Consider the following 22,557-nt stretch of genomic DNA (forward strand, 5'->3'; position numbering starts at 1 on the left):
TTTTGCGTTGCCAAATGGCTGGGGCGGAGGCTACCCCAAACACCATCCGATTGTATTCATACAGTCCCTTGTGAGTGTTGATTGTTAGAAACTTGCGGGACGAAGGGTGGACCTCAAACTGTAAATAAGCTTGCCTGAGATCAAGCTTGGTGAACTTTTGAACTCCTGCAAGAGAGGTAAAAATGTCATCTACTCTGGGTAGGGGATACTGGTCTATCTCCAGTTGAGAATTTAGTGCCATGCGGAAATCGCCACAAAAATGCGTAAGTCTCCATTCGCTTTCTTTACTGGTACAACTGGTGATGCCCACTCGCTGTGCTCTACCTTTGAGATGACACCTTGTTCCTCCAGCCGGCTTAGTTCAGCTTCCACACCTGCTCGGAGTGCGAAAGGTACCGTCCGAGCTTTGAAGAACCTAGGCTGGGCATTGGGTTTCAGCCTGAGTCTCACACAGTCATGCTTTATTTTTCCCAAATGGTTATCAAAGACTTGTGGGAATCGCTGTTTCAGGGACTTCACCCATCCCTTTTCATCCCCTGATGGGATGGTCACGGTGTTGCAGGGGTTAATGGCGATGTCTGGCATGCCAAAGTGAGCAATCCAGTCTCTCCCAAAAAGAGGGGGTCCCCCATGTTCTAAGATATACAATGGCATTCTCTTTGTCTGACCCTTGTAGGATACCTGTACTTTCACGTACCCCAGTGGGTGGAGTATCTGCTTTGAGTATGTCTGCAGTTTGATTGGTGTTGGACGGACAGTTGTTCGGATCAGAAGTTTTCTCCATTGTTTCTGGGTGATAACTGAAACTGCTGCTCCTGTGTCTACATCCATCTTGAGTTTCTTTCCTTCCACTGTTACCTCTACAGTCATTTCTGAGGGTGCTGAATGCATAAGATGTATGTCTAATCTGTGGAGCACTTCCTCATCCTCTGATTCCGATGACGACGGATATCTTCCCACCATATATGCCTTTGTCCTGGTGTTCAGAGGTTGTTTGTTTCGCACTTTCTTACTATGGCAGACTCGTTTCAGATGGCCTGCCTTACCACAATTATGACAGAGCTGTTCCTTAAACCGGCAGACTTTGTGATCATGGTCTGTATTCCCACAACGGTAGCAAGCTGACGTCCCGGTTAGTGAGGTTCTATATTTACCGTTAGCTGCAGTTTGCTTGACTGCTGTTCTGAAAACTTCCTCTTTAACCTCTCCCCTTCTACTCTGGGGGTTCAATGCCTCTGTATCTTTCACAGCCATTTCCATCACTGAAGCTATCTCAATTGCCTTTGTAAGGGTAAGGTCTTTCTCTGTTAACAGTCTCTTTTGGCTAGACTCACTATTCAGTCCCATGACAAACTTATCCCTCAGTGCAGTTGGTAAGTACTCCCCAAAAGAACAGGTTGAGGCTAGTCTGCGAAGGGCGAGCACATAAGCCTTAATATCTTCACCTGGCTGCTGCTGCCGCTGATAGAACCGGAATCTCTCTGCAATCTCTAGTGGTTTAGGCTGGAAGTGATTCCCTAACAGTGTCAGGAGCTCTGCCAATGTCTTATTTGCTGGTTTTTCAGGGAAAAGGAGATCCCTAAGAGTGTCCTATGTCCTAGCACCAACCACTGTCAGAAATACTGCTACTTGCCTGTCGCCTGGGATGGCATTTGCACAGAAATATTGTTCTAGTTCTTCAATCCAGGAAATCCACGTTGTCTGTTCTCCATCAAGTTCACTTAATGTCCCGATCAATGACATTTTCCTGCTGGGCTCTGTGGGTGTTTGTATTCCTGACAATCCAGAGTTTTTTTTCTTCCTTTCCTTTCTCACACGGATAGTAACCTTGTAAATCCCATCCTCGTCGCCACTGTTATTTTCTCCGTGTTGTGAGAGACACAGGACTCTGGTCTGGAACAACGGATGTTTATTCAGGACTCTCTGTACAGCATTACAGGACAGCTCTGCATATCAATACATCTCTACATGTGTCTAAAGATGGCCACTCTGCCCCTTGACCCTTGTCATCACTCCTGGGTGGAGCCAGCCTTAAAGTGACAGTACATGTGAAACCCTTCAGGTATAACAACCTGTTACTGCCTGAGTGTCTGGGAGTACCTGTTACTGCCTGAGTGTCTGGGAGTACCTGTTACTGCCTGAGTGTCTGGGAGTACCTGTTACTGCCTGAGTGTCTGGGAGTACCTGTTACTGCCTGAGTGTCTGGGAGTACCTGTTACTGCCTGAGTGTCTGGGAGTACCTGTTACTGCCTGAGTGTCTGACCGGGCTGTGTGTCTGTGAGTGTTGTGCGACTGACCGGGCTGTGTGTCTGTGAGTGTTGGGCAACTGAGAGTGGGTGCGTCTGACCGGGCTGGGAGACTGTGAGTGTGTGCGACAGGAGTGTTGTGCGACTGACCGGGTGGTGCGACTGGGAGTGGCGTGAGACTGACCGGGCTGTGAGATTGTGAGTGTTGTGCAACTGAGTGTCAGTTGAGGGTAGCGGAGTACCAGAGGGTGAGAAGGTAGAGTTAGGAAGCCAGGAAATAACCACATAGGATAGACTTAAATCACTGAATCCCCATTAGATAGATTAGTAGGTACAATGCCCGGCGGGTGTGGAGATGCGGTTCGGTGTACATCTTGTGGTATGTATACGTTCCTCGATCATGAGATCGAGGGCGAATACAAATGCACAAAGTGTAAGCACGTCGTTTCCCTGGAAGCTCAGGTCCTGAATCTAGGGAAGCAGCTGGCAACACTGAGACGTATGTCCATACTGAAGGAGAGCTGGGATCGTACCCGCCAGGTGCAGGCAGGGGTCTGCACAGGGGTGGGCGGAATGACGGAGGTGCAGGCAGCAGAGTAGACATGTGACAGTTAGGAAGGGTAGAGGGCAAAAAGGCAAGGAGGCTGATCCTGGGCTTGAGCACCCCAATAGATACGCCCCGTTGTGTGATGTTGGGGAAACCAGTCAGGGACCAGCATTGCTGGAGCAGAGTGACGCCCCTAGCTGCCATGGGAAGAACTCCTCCAGTGAGGCTGGGAGAAAGGGAAAGGAAAGACAGGTGCTGGTGGTAGGGGACTCAATTATTAGAAGGACAGACAGTGTAATCTGTGACAAAGACCGTGTGTCGCGAACAGTCTGTTGTTTGCGGGGCGCTCGGGTTCGGCACATTGAGGATCGGGTGGACAGATTATTGGGTGGGGCTGGGGAAGACCCAGCTGTCATGGTACACGTGGGTACCAATGACATAGGCAGAGGAAGATGGAGAGTCCTAAACGATTTCAGGGACTTAGGCGCTAAGTTGAGGAGAAGGACCTCCAAGGTAGTATTTTCCGAAATACTACCTGTACCTCGAGCCACACCAGAGAGGCAGCGGGAGATTAGGGAAGTTAACGAGTGGCTGAGGAGCAGGTGTGGTAAGGAGGGTTTCGGGTTCCTGGAAAACTGGGCCGACTTCTCAGTCTGCCACCGGCTCTTTGGTAGGGACGGATTGCACCTAAATGGGGAGGGTGCAGCCGTACTGGGTGAGAGGATGGCCAAAAAGTTAGAGGGGCTTTTAAACTAGGGAATGGGGGGGAGGGTACAGATGTAGAATTAGCCAGTGGAAAGCAAGTTTCAGAGGGCAGAAATGGGGGCATTAGCGGTTGGGTGATCGGAGCTCCTATACCCAGGGTGGGTATGGGGAAAAATCAAGTGAGCAGCCTAAAAACATCAAATGAGGATAAATGTAACCGGTCAAAATTAAGAGGTTTGTATACCAATGCCAGAAGCCTGGCCAACAAGATGGGAGAGCTGGAGCTGCTGATGTTTGAGGAGGACTTCGATTTTGTGGGGATAACTGAGACTTGGTTTGACAGCTCTCATGATTGGATGGCGACCATTCAGGGGTATTCCCTTTATCGCAGAGATAGAGAGGGTAAAAAAGGGGGAGGGGTATGTCTGTATATTAAGAACAGTGTACAGGTAAATATGAGGGATGATATTAATAATGGAGCTAAGGACGAGGCAGAATCCCTATGGGTAGAGCTTCAAAGGGAAGGAACGGTGGGGAAGGTAATATTGGGCGTATGCTATAGGCCCCCCAACCAGAGGGAGGAGGGGGAGGCGGACCTCATTTTACAGATAGGATTGGCAGCAAGGACGGGAAATGTCATTATAATGGGGGACTTTAATTATCCAGATATAGACTGGGCAGAAGGAACCGCACACTCAGCCAAGGCTAGGCAGTTCCTAAATGTTTTGCAGGACAATTTCATGGGTCAGATGGTGAATGCACCGACGAGAAAAAATGCGGTACTTGACCTACTGAATACCAACAATACAGACCTGCTCACGGATATAGAAATACGGGAGAACTTAGGAAACAGTGACCATAGGTCAATAAGTTTCAGTATTAATTAGTTATAGGAAGCAGAGGGGTAATATAAGGACGCTGAATTTCAAAAGAGCCAATTTCCCAAAACTGCGCTCGCTGCTAGAAAATATCAATTGGGATGGAACCCTGGGAACAAAGAACACGGAGGAAAAATGGGAGTGCTTCAAGAGCATACTTAACAAGGGGCTTGACCAGTGCATTCCAAAGGGAAATTTAAAAGAGCAAAATTAAACCCTGGGTGGCTAAACTCCAACATAAAAATGCATATTAGTGCTAAAGAAAAGGCCTTCAAAAAATACAAGACTGAGGGGTCATTGGCAGCATTTAAGCATTACAAAGAGTGTAATAAGAAATGTAAAGACTAAATCAGGGCGGCTAAAATAGAACACGAGAGACATATAGCGGAGGAGAGTAAAAAGAACCCCAAGAAGTTCTTTAAGTATATAAACAGTAAGAAAGCGAGGCCAGATCACATTGGCCCCATAAAAGATGATAAAGGAAATATGGCCACTGAGGACAGAGAAAAGGCGGAAGTGTTAAATCATTTCTTCTCTTCAGTCTTCATAAAGAATCGGGGGGGCTACACGAATCTAGCTTGTAAGGCCAAACTAAACAACACACCACAGGAAGTGCCGCCATGGCTAACAGAAGATAGACTTAGAACTAAACTAGAGAAACTTAACATAAATAAATCACCGGGACCGGATGGCTTGCACCCGAGGGTTCTTAAAGAGCTCAGCCAGGTGATTGCCAGACCATTATTCTTGATCTTTAAGGATAGTTTACAGACGGGTATGGTGCCAGCTGATTGGAAAAAAGCCAACGTGGTACCAATATTTAAAAAGGGGCCAAGGTATATCCCGGGGAACTATAGGCCGGTCAGCCTAACATCTGTAGTCTGCAAGATGTTGGAGGGGATGTTAAGGGACCACATACAAGACTTTAGTAATGAAAACAGTATTATTAGTAATAATCAGCATGGATTCATGAAAAATCGTTCTTGCCAAACCAATCTATTAACCTTCTACGACGAAGTGAGCTGCCACCTAGATAAAGGTAAGCCTGTGGATGTGGTGTATCTGGACTTTGCAAAGGCTTTTGACACCGTTCCCCACAAACGCTTACTGTACAAACTAAGGAAGGTAGGTATGGACCATAAGGTGAGTACCTGGATAGAGAACTGGCTCCAGGGGAGAGTCCAGAGGATGATGATTAATGGGGAGTATTCGGATTGGGCGGGTGTGGAAAGTGGGGTCCCCCAGGGTTCGGTCCTGGGACCAATCCTGTTTAATTTATTCATAAATGATCTAGAGGAGGGGATATCTAGTACAATCTCAGTATTTGCAGATGACACTAAACTAGGCATGCCATTATCTTCTATGCAGGATGTAGAAACCTTACAAACGGACCTGAACAAAATAACGGGGTGGGCAACTACATGGCAGATGAGGTTTAATGTTGAAAAATGTAAAGTAATGCACTTGGGGGCCAAAAACCAGAAAGCAAGCTACTCACTAGGGGGGGAACCTCTGGGTGAGTCTAGGATGGAAAAGGACTTGGGGGTACTGGTAGACAACAGGCTTGGCAGTGGCATGCAATGCCAAGCCGCTGCAAGTAAAGCCAACAGAATACTGGGATGTATAAAAAAGGGGATTCACTCCAGAAATAAAGAGATTATTCTTCCACTCTACAAGACCCTGGTCCGGCCACATCTGGAGTATGCTGTCCAGTTCTGGGCACCGGTCCTCAGGAAGGATGTGCTGGAACTGGAAAGAGTCCAGAGAAGGGCAACAAAAATAATTAGGGGAATGGAGGACATCAGCTATGAGGAGAGGCTACAGGCACTGAACTTTTTCTCTCTGGAGAAGAGAAGATTGAGGGGGGATATGATATCAATATACAAATACTGTACTGGTGACCCTAGCATAAGGAACAAACTATTCAGAGTAAGGGAATACAATAAGACACGTGGCCACTCACTAAAACTAGAGGAAAGGCGGTTTAACCTTAAAATGCGTAAGGGGTTCTTCACTGTGAGAGCAGTAAGGATGTGGAATTCTCTTCCACAAGCAGTCGTATCAGCAGGGAGCATTGATAGTTTCAAAAAACTATTAGATGGGCACCTTAGAGACCACAACATACAGGGGTATACAATGTACGGTTAAAAGCAAACACACACACACACATCATAAGTTGAACTGGATGGACTGTTGTCTTTTTTCAACCTCACTAACTATGTAACTATGTAAGGATCAAAGCTGAAAGGGATTCCGTCCAGACTGACCTCGCCGGTCTTGGTACGCCGATCGGGTACGGCTGGTCGCCGATGCTCCTTGGGGACTTCCTCTCAGGGAGGATCTGCAGTCTCAAGGACCGATCTTCCATCCTGCTTCACAGTCGCTGGCTTTGACGACTTGGCTGTTAAACACCAGGTGCTGAAGGATGGAGGTTTATCTGAGTCGGTGGTTCCTACGTGTTGAAAGCTAGGAAATCTACTTCTAGGAAGATCTACCATCATACGTGGAAGATGTACATTGTGTGGTGTGAGTCTCTTGGGCTTTATCCTCTCTCCTTCTCAGTGGCTGAGATCTTAACCTTCCTTCAACGGGGGGTTGAACATAAATTGGCCTTGAATACCATCAAGGGCCAGGTATCGGTTTTGGCAGTCTTTTTCGAACGTCATTTGGCCTCGCACTCCCTGGTGCGTACCTTTCTTCAGGGTGTTCCTGCAATACAATGGCAATGGAGCCCTTCAATGCGGGCTCCATTGCCACCCTGGGATCTTAATGTGGTGATTTCCGCTCTACAGAAGCCTCCCTTTGAAAATATTTTGGAGGTTTCCCTGCTTGCGCTGCCCCAGAAGGTGACTTTTTTTTTTGTGGCTATCACCTCTGCGCTCAGGGTGTCAGAACTGGCGGCGTTATTCTGTCATTCACCTTATTGGTGATTTACAAGGATAAGGTGGTGCTTCGCCCCTGTCCATCATTCCTTCCTAACGTGGCTCTTAACTGTCATTTGCATGAAGACATTGTGTTGCCTTCCCTGTGTCCCAGGCCAAACATCCGAAGGAAATCCCCTTGCATGCCTTGGATGTGGTCCGGGCAATTAGGGGTGTACCTGGCAGCTACGGAGTCTTTTAGGAAGTCAGACTCTCTATTTTGTGCTCACGGACAGACTTGACTTAAAGAGTTGTCTGCTTCTTCTGCAACCATTTCCAGATGGATCAGACAGAGGGTGGTTCAGACCTATTGCATCAGGGGTCAGGTTCCTCCTTTCCCTGTCAAGGAGCACTCTATTAGGGCACTTAGTGTCTCCTGGGCTTCCTTTTATCAAGCTTCAGTAACGCAGGTTTGTCAAGGAGCACTCTATTAGGGCACTTAGTGTCTCCTGGGCTTCCTTTTATCAAGCTTCAGTAACGCAGGTTTGTCAAGGAGCACTCTATTAGGGCACTTAGTGTCTCCTGGGCTTCCTTTTATCAAGCTTCAGTGACGCAGGTTTGTAAGGCAGCCACCTGGTCGTCGGTGCACGCTTTTATAAAATTTTTATAAAGTGGATGTGTTGGCATCTGCCTATGCTTTTTTTGCTGCAAGGTTTTGCTGGCTGCTGTTTAGGGGACCTGGTCCTCTTTGAGGTTGTATTGTTTTTTTCAGGTGAGCTCCAGTTTTTTTATGGTTGAGCTCAATGTTATCTGGTTGGCTTTAGTTAGCCTTGGGAATTTCTTTCTGCTTTTTTTCCCACCCCTCACGTTTAACACTGCTTTAGGACGTCCCCGAAGAATCAGAAGATGTGTCTGTCAATGAATGAAAGAGAAAATGGGATTTTGGACTTACTGTAAAATCCATTTCTCTGATGTTCATTGACTGACACAGCACCCACCCCTCTGGAGTTTGCTTTCTTTTGACCTTGCTTGTATCAGAAATGAGTGCCTGTAGCTGAGAGTGGGTCTACACCCCCTGGGACTGCCCATAGGCGTAGCCAGGCTTTTTTCTGCCTAGAGTCCTACTCCTGTAGGGGGCAGTGTAACCCAATGGTTAAGAAGAATCAGGAGCTGTGTTAGTCAATGAACATCAGAGAAATGGATTTTACGGTAAATCAAAAATCCCATTTTATCTTTCATGAGCGCTATAAATCGGGTTAAGGGCCTTCACAACATGATCGTGAGCTTCCTGTCCAGGCATAAATCCCACCTGCTCTGGGCCAATGAGCTTGGGCATAGATTCTGTCAGTCTATTGGCCAAGATTTTCACCAGTATTTTTATGTCCACATTTAGCATTGAAATTGGCCTATAGCTGGCGCAATCGGTAGGGTTTTTAGCTGGCTTGGAAATAAGGGTGATGTGATAATAGTGAGCCGTGAAGCCATCAGGGCCAGGGCTCTTTCCCAGTTTTAGACTCTTTATTGCCAACATAAGTTCATCAACTGTGATAGGTTTTTCTTAAAATCCAATTTCTGCAAATGTTAAAGTGGGCATACCACTGTCACTTAGATCATTTCTCTAAGCTGCCATCAGTGCTGCGTGTCAAGCCAAGCCCCCTCTGCCTCCACTGTTTACTGTCATTTGAATAACTGAGTAGGGATTAGTTCTGGGTGTTAGCCTTTAATCTCAATTTGGGAAGAAATCCCCTTGATCAGCCTGGGCCCAGGATCCAGTTCTCTCAATGATCTTTTTAAAGGTTAAAGGCTAAGTCCACCTTTTGGGACCATGTTTCTTGTTACACCCATGTTTAAGGTGTAACATGAACGTTAACCTAAAAAAGATGGAGTTATTGGCACTTGCAGGCAGTTTAGGATTTATGTCCAAATTAGGATAATTTAGGTAAACCCTGCAGTAAAAATGTATTGTATGGGTTAGTTGACAACACACTATTCCCTGTAAAATCTGTAAATTAATAGGTTTTACCAAGCAATTTCTTGCAATTGTAAATTGACAATGGACTGTGTTTATTTAAGTGGAATACATGTTCACAAAGCAGAACTACACTGCATCTGAGCACCATAAATCAAAAACACTGTTTGATTCATTTCTAATATTCAGAGCAAGCTAACCCATCCACCAGTGTCTCCATGCTTTCTTTTTCTGAGAACTCACTTTGATAAACACCCCCTAGCATTTCTGGTTTTGGCTATCTTTAGTAGGGGGAGATGATTCATGTAGCATTTACTTCCTGTAATCTATCAGTCCTTAGCTCAGGCATGCAGGTGTGCTTAGCTGAGAGAGCCCATCCTGATGACTCCTGGGATGTATGACATAATTTACCTAGGCCTGGAAAGCACAAAGTAACCGAAGAAATGTAAAAAAGTAAATACAAAAAAATATCTTCCTATCAATTTACTACTGCTAGCAATATAATAATTAAAATTAGTTAATGTTGACTGAGACTGAAGTTCTGCATTAATGCTATTTGCCATAATGCGTTCACTGGCCTACAAATGTTTTAAACTTTGTCCCTTTTTATCTGTACTGTAATTAGGTAAATTATAATAATAATAGCACCTGCAATTATTGTTGGTGGAATTGTTTATTTTTACAGAAAGTAGTAATCTAAAAAAATCCAATTTTTTTTTTTTTTCACAGCCCCTGTTCCACAAGTAGAGGCAAAGACTGTTTTACAGGAAAGTGAAGAGATGCCAGGATTTGGAAAGATCTATCCCACTCAAGTATCTAAGGATGATGACGATGATGATGGAGATGAGGAAGATGATTTGCCAAAAGAATTTATTTCCAGGAGGGAATTGGGGAAAAAGAGAATTTCAAAAGAAGGCAAGTTTTCTTTGTAGATGACCCATAGTCTCCCAAGAATTATGCCCAGTCTCTCATTGTGGTAACATTTGTAGATAGTAGCAATAAATAAAACCTCACAGGGGAGAAATCTATACATACCTTCTAGAAAAATTGTGCCATTCAAGAGTAGTTTTGGAAATGGATGTAGGTTTCTTTATAAGGCCATTAAAAAAATAATAAAATATTTGTGGCTTTAAAATAACAATACTGCTGTCAAGTTGAGTTGGAGGGAGTGCTTATATTTCTTCCTCCTGTGGTTATGAGCTGCGCATTTCCATTCCCTAATTATGTAGACTAAAGGTGCAGCACATGTCTCAGCTAGCAAATACAGAACTACAAGGAGTGAGGCTTAGTGCTGACTGGGCTCCAGCATAGCCGGGAAATCTTGCAGTTCTCCTAACAGGAAGCAAGAAAAGCCATTTATGTGCATCTGACTGTGAATTTGTTGTTGGCTGCTTAATTTCCACTGCAGTGGAATGAATTTTGTCACTTAAGGAATAAGGCAAATAGGAGTTCATGGTTCCAAGTATTTTTCTAGCAAAAAAAACGAATTATAACATGTATGTGAAAATTTTCAAAATGACCTTGGACTAGTGATTAACACTAATATGTCGTACATGAAAAGTTTGATTGTGAAATAATCGATAACTTCTTTAAAACCTTGTTTATTCCTGGATGTAGAAATGCGCCAGCTTTCTGTGTTCAAGGGTTATGAGCCGGGAGAGCCAAACTGCAGACTGTATGTGAAAAATTTAGCAAAACAAGTCACTGAAAAGGTAATAATCACATGCAGATTGCGGTCTGTGTTTCTGTCATCATGTGCTCCAGTTACCTACATATTGCACTTCTTTTCCAACAGGAGCTCAAGTTTATATTTGGGAAATTCATCAACTTTTCATCTGAAACCGAAAAGAATATGTAAGTTGCAGTTACTAGATTTGATATGACAAAGTAGTAAATGCCTTGTGGCCTACTTAACAGTACACATCCAGATTTTGAGTATTTTGTCATTCTGGCCTTTTTTATGGTACCAGTGGGTAATGACACCTTCAAGTGGTCAGAGGCTTTGGTTAACCGTATGAGCAGGTCTTCCATGTCAAATGAGCAGAAGACCAGCCTTCTTTAGCGTGTGCTGCTGTCAGCAACAGAAACGCATCAATTGAACCAAAGCACTAAACCTGTGAAGTCAGTGTTCAACTTGTTTACATAGACCGAGCCCTGTCCTGTACTTCTCGTTGTCGATCCACAGGTGTTGGCAGTCATCCATTGGCCAGCACCCTTTGATTGGCTTGTGCTGTGTCTAATCACAGCATAGCCAGGTCACCGGAGGCTCACATGTACCCACACCCCCTACCCGGAAGTGCCGGATCGCATACTAGGTACAAAATTACGAGGTTTGTATACCAATGCCAGAAGCCTGGCCAACAAGATGGGAGAGCTGGAGCTGCTGTTTGAGGAGGACTTAGATTTTGTGGGGATAACAGAGACTTGGTTCGACAACTCTCATGATTGGATGGCGACCATTCAGGGGTATTCCCTTTATCGCAGATTTAGAGAGGGTAAAAAGGGGGAGGGGTATGTCTGTATATTAAGAACAGTGTACAGGTAAATATGAGGGATGATATTAATAATGGAGCTATGGACAGGCAAAATCCCTATGGGTAGAACTTAAAAGGGAAGGCGCTATAGGGAAGGTAATATTTGGGCGTATGCTATAGGCCCCCCAACCAGAGGGAGGAGGGGGAGGCAGACCTTCTTTTACAGATAGGATTGGCAGCAAGGATGGGAAATGTCATTATAATGGGGGACTTTAATTATCCAGATATAGACTGGGCAGAAGGAAACGTGCGCATTCAGCCAAGGCTCTGCAGTTCCTAAATGTTTTGCAGGACAATTTTATGGGTCAGATGGTGAACGCACCGACAAGAAACAATGCGGTACTTGATCTAAATACTTGTAGAAATACGGGGCAACTTAGGAAACAGTGACCATAGGTCAATTAGTTTCAGTATTAATTATAGTAATAGGAAACACAAGAGTAATATAAGGACACTGAATTTAAAAAGAGCCAATTTCCCAAAACTGCGCTTTTTGCTAGAAAATATCAAATGGGATAGAACCCTGGGAACAAAGAACACGGAGGAAAAATGGGAGTGCTTCAAGAGCATACTAAACAAAGGGATTGGCCAGTGCATTCCAAAGGGAAATACATTTAAAAGAGCAAAACTAAACCCTGGGTGGCTAAACTCAAACCTAAAAATGCATATTAATACTAAAGAAAGGGCCTTCAAAAAATACAAGGCTGAGGGGTCATTGGCAGCATTCAAGCATTACAAAGAGTGTACTAAGAAATGTAAAGGTGAAATCAAGGCGGCTAAAATATAACACGAGACACCTATAGCGGAAGAGAGTAAAAAGAACCCCAAGAAATTCTTTAAGTATATAAACAGTAAGAAAGCGAGGCCAGAACACATTGGCGCCCCATAAAAGACAAAGGAAATCTGGCCACAGAGGACAGAGAGAAGGCGAAAGTGTTAAATAAATAATTTCTTCTCTTCAGTCTTCACATAAGAATTGGGGGGGCTACACTAACCCAGCTTGTAATGCTAAACTAAATAATACACCTCAGGAAGTACCGCCATGGCTAACAGAAGATAGACTTAGAACTAAACTAGAAAAACTTAACATAAATCACCGGGACCGGATGGCTTGCACCCGAGGGTTCTTAAAGAGCTCAGCCAGGTGATTGCCAGACCATTATTCTTGATCTTTAAGGATAGTCTACAGACGGGTATGGTGCCAGCTGATTGGAAAAAAGCCAACGTGGTACCAATATTTAGAAAAGGGCTGAGATATATCCCGGGTAACTATAGGCCGGTCAGCCTAACATCAGTAGTCTGCAAGACTTTGGAGGGGAGGTTAAGGGACCACATACAAACAAGACTTTAGTAATGAAAACTGTATTATTAGTAGTAATCAGCATGGATTCATGAAAAATCGTTCTTGCCAAACCAATCTATTAACCTTCTACGATGAAGTGAGCTGCCACCTAGATAAATGTAAGCCTGTGGATGTGGTGTATTTGGACTTTGCAAAGGCCTTTGACACCGTTCCTCACAAACGCTTACTGTACAAACTAAGGAATGTAGGTATGGACCATAAGGTGAGTACCTGGATAGAGAACTGGCTCCAGGGGAGAGTCCAGAGGGAGGTGATTAATGGGGAGCACTCGGATTGGGCAGGTGTGGAAAGTGGGGTCCCCCAAGGTTCTGTCCTGGGACCAATCCTGATTAATTTATACATAAATGATCTAGAGGAGGGAATATCTAGTACAATCTCAGTATTTGCGGATGATACTAAACTAAGCATGCCAATATCTTCTATGCAGGATGTGGAAACCTTACAAGCGGACCTGAACAAAATAATGGGGTGGGCAACTACATGGCAGATGAGGTTTAATGTTGAAAAATGTAAAGTAATGCACCTGGGTGCCAGAAACACGAAAGCAAGCTACTCGCTGGGGGGGAAACCTCTGGGTGAATCTAAGATGGAAAAGGACCTGGGGGTACTGGTAGACAACAGGCTTGGCAGTGGTATGCAATGCCAAGCCGCTGCAAGCAAAGCCAACAGAATACTGGCATGCATAAAAAAGGGGATTCACTCCAGAAATGGAGATTATTCTCCCACTCTACAAGACTCTGGTCCGGCCACATCTGGAGTATGCTGTCCAGTTCTGGGCACCGGTCCTCAGGAAAGATGTGCTGGAACTGGAGAGAGTCCAGAGAAGGGCAACAAAAATAATTAGGGGAATGGAGGGCATCAGCTATGAGGAAAGACTACAAGCACTGAACTTTTTCTCTCTGGAGAAGAGATGCTTGAGGGGGGATATGATATCAATGTACAAATACTGTACTGGCGACCCTAGCATAAGGAACACATTTTTAGAGAAAGGGAATACAATAAGACACGTGGCCGCTCACTAAAACTAGAGGAAAAACGGTTTAACCTTAAAATACGTAAGGGGTTCTTCACTGTCGGAGCAGTAAGGATGTGGAATTCTCTTCCACAAGCAGTCGTATCAGCAGGGAGCATCAATAGTTTCAAAAAACTATTAGATGGGCACCTTAAAGACCACAACATACATGGGTATACAATATACGGTTAACCGCAAACACACACACACACACACATCATAGGTTGAACTGGATGGACTGATGTCTTTTTTTCAACCTCACAAACTATGTAACTATGATCCAGCGCAGGAGAGCCACTCTGCCACCGTATAACTAGGTTATGTGGTCTGCAATTAATTAATAACGAACATGTCAAACCACCTCTTCTGAGGTCCCCTGCTGGCGCGGTCCGCTCTTCCTCTTCTCCGTTTGCCCTCCATAGCAAACTGTTTGCTATGGGGGTAGACATGGCAGCTTGATCCTGAGCCCGGCCTGTTTTCAGGATTTAACTGATCGCAGTAGGAGTAAATGGCTCCTGCTGCTGAGTCTCGTGTGAGAAGAGAAATTGGGTAGGAGCTGCAGCAGATGGACATAGTTAGTACTGGATTAGGCTCAGGTTAAGTACTTAAAGGCCGGCTGAGGGGGGAGAAACGTTTGAAATGGGTCCTGCCAGCGTGGGCACATGTACTGTTCTGAAATGCCACTACTCTGGATATTTTTTCATGAATTCTTTATGCAAGCTTTATTTTTTGTGCTCAGTAAGCTGATATATTTTTTTTTTTTTACCTAACAGGTTTGATATTCGTTTGATGAAAGAAGGGAGAATGAAGGGGCAAGCTTTTATTGGCTTTCCCAATGAAGATGCAGCAGCAAAAGCCTTAAAACATGTCCACGGATATGTTCTTTTTGACAAGCCATTGGTCATTGTATCCTTTTTTGTATACAGGCTTATTAGAAATAGTTCTAAGGATTCTCAGGATGTATGCCTTCATCGTTGATTCAGTGGAGATGAGACCTGAAGCTCCTGTTTCGCGTACTTGTCTGCTGAAAAAAACAAAGCATACAGTATCTCTCAAAAATCTGAGGAGTGTACTCACTTTTGTAAGTCTTTTTTTCTATCTTTTCATGTGACAACACTGAAGAAATGACACTTTGCTACAATGTAAAGTAGTGAGTGTACAGCTTGTGTAAATTTACTGTCCCCTCAAAATAGCTCAATACACAGCCATTAAAGTCTAAACCGCTGGCAACAAAAGTGAGTACACCCCTAGGTGAAAATGTCCACATTGGGCCCAATTAGTCATTTTCCCTCCCCGGTGTCATGTGACTCGTTAGTGTTAAAAGGTCTCAGGTGGGAATGGGGAGTAGGTGTGTTAAATTTATTATTGCTCTCACTCTCTCATACTGGTCACTGGAAGTTCAACATGGCACCTCATGGCAAAGAATTCTCTTGAGGATCTGAAAAAAGAATTGTTGCTCTACATAAAGATGGCCTAGGCTATAAGAAGATTGCCAAGACCCTGAAATTGAGCTGCAGCACCGTGGCCAAGTCCATACAGCAGTTAAACAGGACAGGTTCCACTCAGAACAGGCCTCGCCATGGTCGACCAAAGAAGTTGAGTACATGTGCTCTGCGTCATATCCAGAGGTTGTCTTTGGGAAATAGTGCTGCCAGCATTGCTGCAGAGGTTAAAGGGGTGGTGGGTCAGCCTGTCAGTGCACAGACCATACGCCGCACACTGCATCAAATTGGTCTGCATGACTGTTGTCCCAGAAGGAACCTCTTCTGAAGATGATGCACAAGAAAGCCCGCAAACATTTTGCTGAAGACAAGCAGGCTAAGGACATGGATTACTGGAACCATGTCCTGTGGTCTGATGAGACCAAGATCAAATTATTTGGTTCAGATGGTTCAAGCATGTATGGCGGCAACCAGGTGAGGAGTACAAAGACAAGTGTGTCTTGCCTACACTTAAGCACAGTGGTGGGAGTGTCATGGTCTTGGACTGTATGAGTGCTGCAGGAACTGGGGAGCTACAGTTCATTGAGAGAATCATGAATGCCAGCACGTACTGCGACATACTGAAGCAGAGCATGATCCCCTCCCCTTTGGTGACTGGGCCGCAGGGCAGTATTCCAACATAACAACCCCAAACACACGTCCAAGACAACCACTGCTTTGATAAAGAAGCTGAGGGTAAAGATGATTGACAAGCATGTCTCCAGACCTAAACCCTATTGAGCATCTGTGAGGCATCCTCAAACAGAAGGTGGAGGAGCGCAAGGTCTCTAACATCCACCACCTTTGTGATGTCGTCAGGAGTAGAAAAGGGCTCGAGTGGCAACCTGTGAAGCTCTGCTGAACTCCATGCTCAAGAGGGTTAAAGCGGAGTTCCACCCTTGTTATACATTTTTTTATAAAAATACCCCCGGGACAGTCAGGGCTAGCACATTCCACAATGGCTAGCCTCTGATCTGTCCCGGGTTGCACTTACCTTTCAGGAGAAATACTTACCTTGAAATTGTCTTGTCCAGCGCTGCCATCTCAGGTGTGGGCAGCTTGAAGCCAGCGCGATCCTCTTCCGCGTCCTCTTCGGTCCTCTTCCTTCTTTGGTCCCACGATGCACTGCACCGGCCCCGACGTCACTTCCGGGTCTCGCGCGTCATCCCTCCACAGCTTCTGGGCATGCCCAGAAGCTGTTTAGAAGGGAATGACGCGCGCGCCCCGGAACTGACGTCGGGGCCGGTGCAGGCGCAATGATTCCTGGGAGCGATGACGTTCAGCTCCCAGGAATCATTGCAAAAGCCAGGAAGTGACGAATCACTGTGGCCGCCGAGGGGAGGACGAAGGAAGTAAGGTGAGTATATTTTCTCTAAAAGGTAAGTGAAAAAAAAAAAAAAAATTGCGATTATCCATTTGTTTTTCAGGTTACCGGGAGCGAGAAGATGGAGGTAAGTATAAATTTTGGGTGGAACTCCGCTTTAAGGCAGTGGTGGAAAATAATGGTGGCCACACAAAATATTGACACTTTGGGCCAAATTTGAACATTTTCACTTAGGGGTGTACTCAGTTTTGTTGACAGTGGTTTAGACATTAATGGCTGTATGTTGTTATTTTGAGGGGACAGCAAATTTACGCTGTTATACAAGCTGTACACTCACTCCTTTACATTGTAGCAAAGTGTCATTTCTTCAGTGTTGTCACATGAAAAGATATAATAAAATATTTACAGAAATGTGAGGGGTGTACTCACTTTTGTGAGATACTGTAGCTGCTTGTTCTCATTTTGTGATATTAATTTCTGTTGCATATGATAGTCAAATTGCAGCCTTTTATTTTACCATATATTCAAGTGAAGGATATGTGAGTTTAATTAGGCTAAATTTGATAATGCACAATTAGTTGAATAATAGTGTAGAATCTTTAATTTTTGTTTTGAAGATGCAGATGTAAGTATTGTACTGGTATTTGCTTTAACGCACTGGATTCCATCATCTGCAGAATTTACTACTTTGTGTGGATTATATGTTAACCACCTTTCCTCTGATTACTGTATATTAACAGCTGAATAGGAACGGCACCAATGCAGGTGGACATAACTGTACGTTCTGCATCGGACACTCGTGCACACTCTAGAGCACACAGCAGCAATATTTGTGACTCCAGCAATCAAGTGTACAAAAAAAAAAAAATCCTGATCACCTCACCAGAGCACTGAAGTCTTGCTATGGTAAGACACAACTCATGAAAGTCCCAGAAGCAAAATCCTTTTTGGTTCTTACAAGTTCTGTTTTTGTTTCAGCATATGTGGCCCTTGTTTTCCCCTTTTTGCATTGAGGGTAACACTGCACTGCTCTGGTGACAGTATGCAAAAATAAGAAATTAAATAAAATGTGTTTTTTGTGGGGTGTTTTTTTTTTTTTTTTTTTAATGTTCCGACTCATGGGGCCGGCGGCCATGATTGCTGCTGGGCACCCGCGATCACTCCCCGTGGAGAGAGAGCGACGGTCTGCTGTTGTAAACACAGCAGACCGGTGTTATCTCAGGAATCAGCACAGAGTGCCTGCGATTCTTTTATTTAGGATCACAGGTCACTGTGTCGATTCCACAAGCCCATCCCCCTCACAGTTAGAAAAACCCCTAGGCATACAATTAACCCTTTGACCGCCCCTGAGTTAACCCCTTCCCTGCCAGTGTCGTTATTACAGTAACAGCGCCAAATTTTAACATTGATTACTGTAGTAATATCATTGGTCCCCCCAAAAATGTCAGTTAAGGGTCCAATCTGTCTGCCGCAATGTCACAGTCCCGCTAATTGATAATCGGCGCCATTACTAGTAAAAAAATAAATAAATAAATAAAAATGACAGCCATCTTTCCCCTCGTTTGTAGACGCAATAAACTTTGCGCAAACAAATCAAAATACACTTATTGGGATTTTTATTACCAAAAATAAGTAGCAGAATACAAATTGGCCTAAAATGATAAAAAATTTGATTTTTACATTTTTTTTTTATTGGGAATGTTCTATAGCAGAATGTGAGATATATATATATATATATATATTTGCTCATTTTTTTGTTTATAGCGAGAGAAAAAAAAAAAGAAATCGCACAGGTGATTAAATACCACCAAAAGAAAGCTCTATTTCTGGGGGAAAAAAATACATCAATTTTCTTTGGATACAGTGTTGCACAACGGCACAATTGTCCGTTAAGGTAACGCAGTGCCGAATCGCAAAAAAATAGCCTGGTCATTAACGGGAATAAAACCTCCCGGGGCTGAAGTGATTAAAATGTAATTTTTTACCACACGTTTTGTAGGAAATGCAGGAATAGAAAATTAAAATGTATTTTTTTTTTTTTTTTTACACAAAGAACCTTCAGGCCATCTAGGGGCATAAATTATGTATCTAATAATTATCAGGGACACTTTAAATGGTGAAGCAACGATCAGAGACCTTATCTGGTGTGGCAGTGATCAGGGACACTGACTAAAAAAAAAAAAAAATTATATACCGTATATACTCGAGTATAAGCCGACCCGAATATAAGCCGAGACCCCTACTTTTGCCACAAAAAAGTGGGAAAACTTATTGACTCGAGTATAAGCCTAGGGTGGGAAATGCTGCAGCTACTGGACCCAACTGGACCACCACGAGACACAAAACAGGGGCTGCGTGCATGGTACAGGAGATAGCGCAGGTCATAGTACAGGCATTGCACAGGTCATGGTAAGGGCATGGCACAGGTCAGGGCACAGGTGATGGTACAGGCATGGCACAGGTCATGGTACATGCATGTTACAGGTCATGGTACATGCATGTTACAGGTCATGGTACAGGCATAGTACAGGCATGGCACAGGTCATGGTACAGGCATGGCACAGGTGATGGTATAGGCATGGCACAGGTGATGGTTTAGGCATAGTACAGGTGATGGTATAGGCATGGCACAGTATGTACAGGCATGGCACAGTATGTACAGGCATGGCACAGTAGGTATAGGCATGGCACAGTAGGTATAGGCATGGCACAGTAGGTATAGGCATGGCACAGTAGGTATAGGCATGGCACAGTAATTAGAGGCATGGCACAGTAGGTATAGGCATGGCACAGTAATTACAGGCATGGCACAGGAGATGCAGTGCTGCGGGCATGGTACAGGAGAATGTCTGTACCATGCCCGCAGCACTGCATGAGGAAATACAGGGGCTGCGGAGGCATCTCACTTACCTGTCGGTGAGGCGCCGTCTTCGATTTAAAAATCGCGCCGCCATACGTCACCGCAAATGCGCCACCGATGCTCGGGAAAAGCCGAACACGTTCGGCTATTTCCGGGCATGCGGCACATGCGCAGTGACACGTCGGCGCCGAGCGGCGCCATTTTTAAAAAGACACTCCAGTCAGTGACTCGAGTATAAGCCGAGGGGTGCATTTTCAGCATGAAAAAACATGCTGAAAAACTCGGCTTATACTCGAGTATATACGGTATATATTTCCAGAAAATTGTGACTGAAAAATGGGTTTGACTTGAAGGGGGTGAAAGTCTTTTGGTCTAGAAGTGGTTAAAGGAACCGTATACCTGAATTACCCCTTTATTTACACAATATTTATTCAGTAGCCATAAAAACATAATGGGACTTGATGGGCTGCATGCTTCATCCAGCTAATTTGTAAATAGTGAAACCAGGCTTGAGATGATGATTTTAATGTGGACTCACTTCTGCTGCAGAGGCAGGGTTTTTTGTTTTTTTTCTGGCCCTGTGTTGCATGTGTGAGTGAGCATGCAGATGTCTGTTATATAATTCTCTAGTTTTTTTTTTTTTTTTCTTTTTTTTGTTTTTTGTTTTTTAATGGTCATGTGGACATTCCATTTATGGATTTGGTCACAAAAATTGAGTATGCATGTAAACACTGTTCTTATGTTTTCTTATGTTTTTATGCGTGACCTTAACTGAGCAACAGCAGTTTGCACGATCGGCTCGTCCCAAGCCTAATACTAATAAATTGCCAGCCAAAAGATAGCAGCCAAGGTATGTTATACAAGAGGCACCATCAGGGCAAAATCTCAGGCACTCTTGGAATGAGTCCCATTGACTGTTTGTTCAGAGAGATAATCAATTTTGAGATCAACTTTGGTATAAAAGAATATTTATTTACTTAGTCATATTTCTTTTATAGCAGGGTATCTAGCTGTCGTACTTTTTTTTTTTTTTTTGCTTGCATTGTAAAAATAATATGCGGTACAGTGTATAACAAAGGCAAGGTACATAACCATACATCCACAGTTACATCACTGACGAAAACAAGGTAAAAAAAATGAGAATTCCATTCTCAAGAAAGGCATATAGTGTACAATAATTTTAGACAAGATCCAGGATATTACAGTAAGGTTCAGAAGAACAGCCACGGCTGCCAAATCTTATCGAATTTCCAAGAACAATTCCTACTGAGGTAGGTTAATTTGTACATGGGTAATGCCTTATCCAGTGCAGATTCCCATGAGGTGAGGGTAGAGGGGGAAATCCAATTAGGAAGGATTTCATTTTTCGCATAAAACAATAGGTATGAGATCAAGAGTTTTTTTGTGTCTCTAGGCCTCTGCTCATCCTCATGAATACATACTAAGGCCAGTTTAGGAGTCTTCGGGAGGGACAGCTGTAGAAGGATATTGATAAGATCAAATACATCCGTCCAGAACATGTCGAACAATGAAAATGGGGACAATCTGGAGATCTAGATGGGTAGATTTGATGTAGTCTTTGAGGCGTATAGTACACCTTATGTAGACATTTTAGTTTGGAGCAACTTATCCCTAGATGAAATGATCAATTTAGAGTTGCTTTCAAAGCATTTCTCCCATGTCTCTCTGTCTAAAGCAAGAATATCCATACTCTAACATTCCCAGAGTTTCCCTATCTTTGGAGAATCTACACTTAGTAGGGTTGAATAAAGTTTAATAAGCTCCTCCTGTGCTAGAAGGTCTTCAACTGGGTCTGTTGCCAAAGAAGGTTGGTTTAGAGAACTGAGATCGAGCTGCATGACACAATTGCCAGTATCAGAAAAGCATCCAGCTAAGCATACTATATTGGTGCGACAGATCAGCGAAAGACAACAGGGTACGATTTGGCATAACCTCTCTGAGCGTCTTAACACCAAATCAGGCCCAGATTTGTAGGTCTGGAATTGATCTAAAGTATCCCAGCGAGGGATTCCCCCATAGCGGAGTATAGGGAGACCACTGATTAGGACATAGGAAGCGTTTCCTGGCCATCATCCAAACTCTAAGTGTTGCTCTGGTTGGAAGTGAAAAAGTCATAAACGCTATGTCCACGATATACTAAGTTCACTCGGTCTGTTAGTAAGCCCAGTGTAGCTGCTTCCAGACAAGACTGCTGCGTTAGCAAGCCAGCCCTCCACATCATGGATTTAGCTAAGCAGGGTGGAGCTCCATGCCGTAGAAAGGAGCCCACACAGCGATCTATCTCCTTAAAGAAGGTCCCCTTATCCAATTTGGGCAATTCCTAAAGACGTAAATAAATTTGGGTAGGAAGAGCATTTTGACCACATTAATACGCCCCATAAGATTTAACGGAAGGGAGGTCCAGGACGTGCATTTTTCTTTTAACTGCTGTAAAAAGGGGGAAGAGGTTCAACTGAAAAATTGCTGAGATTACTCCGGACCCTAATTTCTAGAAATTTGAACTCGTCTGCCAAAAGCAAAGGAGTGGGGATCACTGTTTCCCTACCACCAGAGTCCAAGGGGAAAAGTGCCGATTTTTTTCCAGTTGAACCTTATTCCTGAGTACTTCCCATGCTAATCGAAGATCGCAAGGGCTACCCACAGGGAGGAGTGTGCATCATGTAGATACAGTAAAGTATCATCCGTGTACAGTGAAATCTTTTCCTCCAAGGGGCCAACCTACCATCCCTCAACAAGCCGGGAACTCCATATTAATA

At 44.1% G+C, this 22,557-nt stretch overlaps 1 pseudogene across 1 annotated transcript in view; it reads left to right on the forward strand.

Moving 5' to 3' along the window:
- LOC309561866 (RNA-binding region-containing protein 3-like) overlaps window positions 1–22,557 on the forward strand; it is a 111,297-nt pseudogene that overhangs the window by 72,217 nt on the left and 16,523 nt on the right. Inside the window, exons 10-14 of the transcript XR_014226211.1 lie at window positions 9,954–10,121; window positions 10,824–10,918; window positions 11,002–11,060; window positions 14,889–15,021; window positions 20,563–20,630. The product of XR_014226211.1 is annotated as an RNA-binding region-containing protein 3-like (transcript). The remainder of the gene's footprint in view (window positions 1–9,953; window positions 10,122–10,823; window positions 10,919–11,001; window positions 11,061–14,888; window positions 15,022–20,562; window positions 20,631–22,557) is intronic.

This window comes from Pelophylax lessonae, assembly GCF_965119305.1.
Source record: "Pelophylax lessonae genome assembly, chromosome: 8".
NCBI lineage: Eukaryota > Metazoa > Chordata > Amphibia > Anura > Ranidae > Pelophylax > Pelophylax lessonae.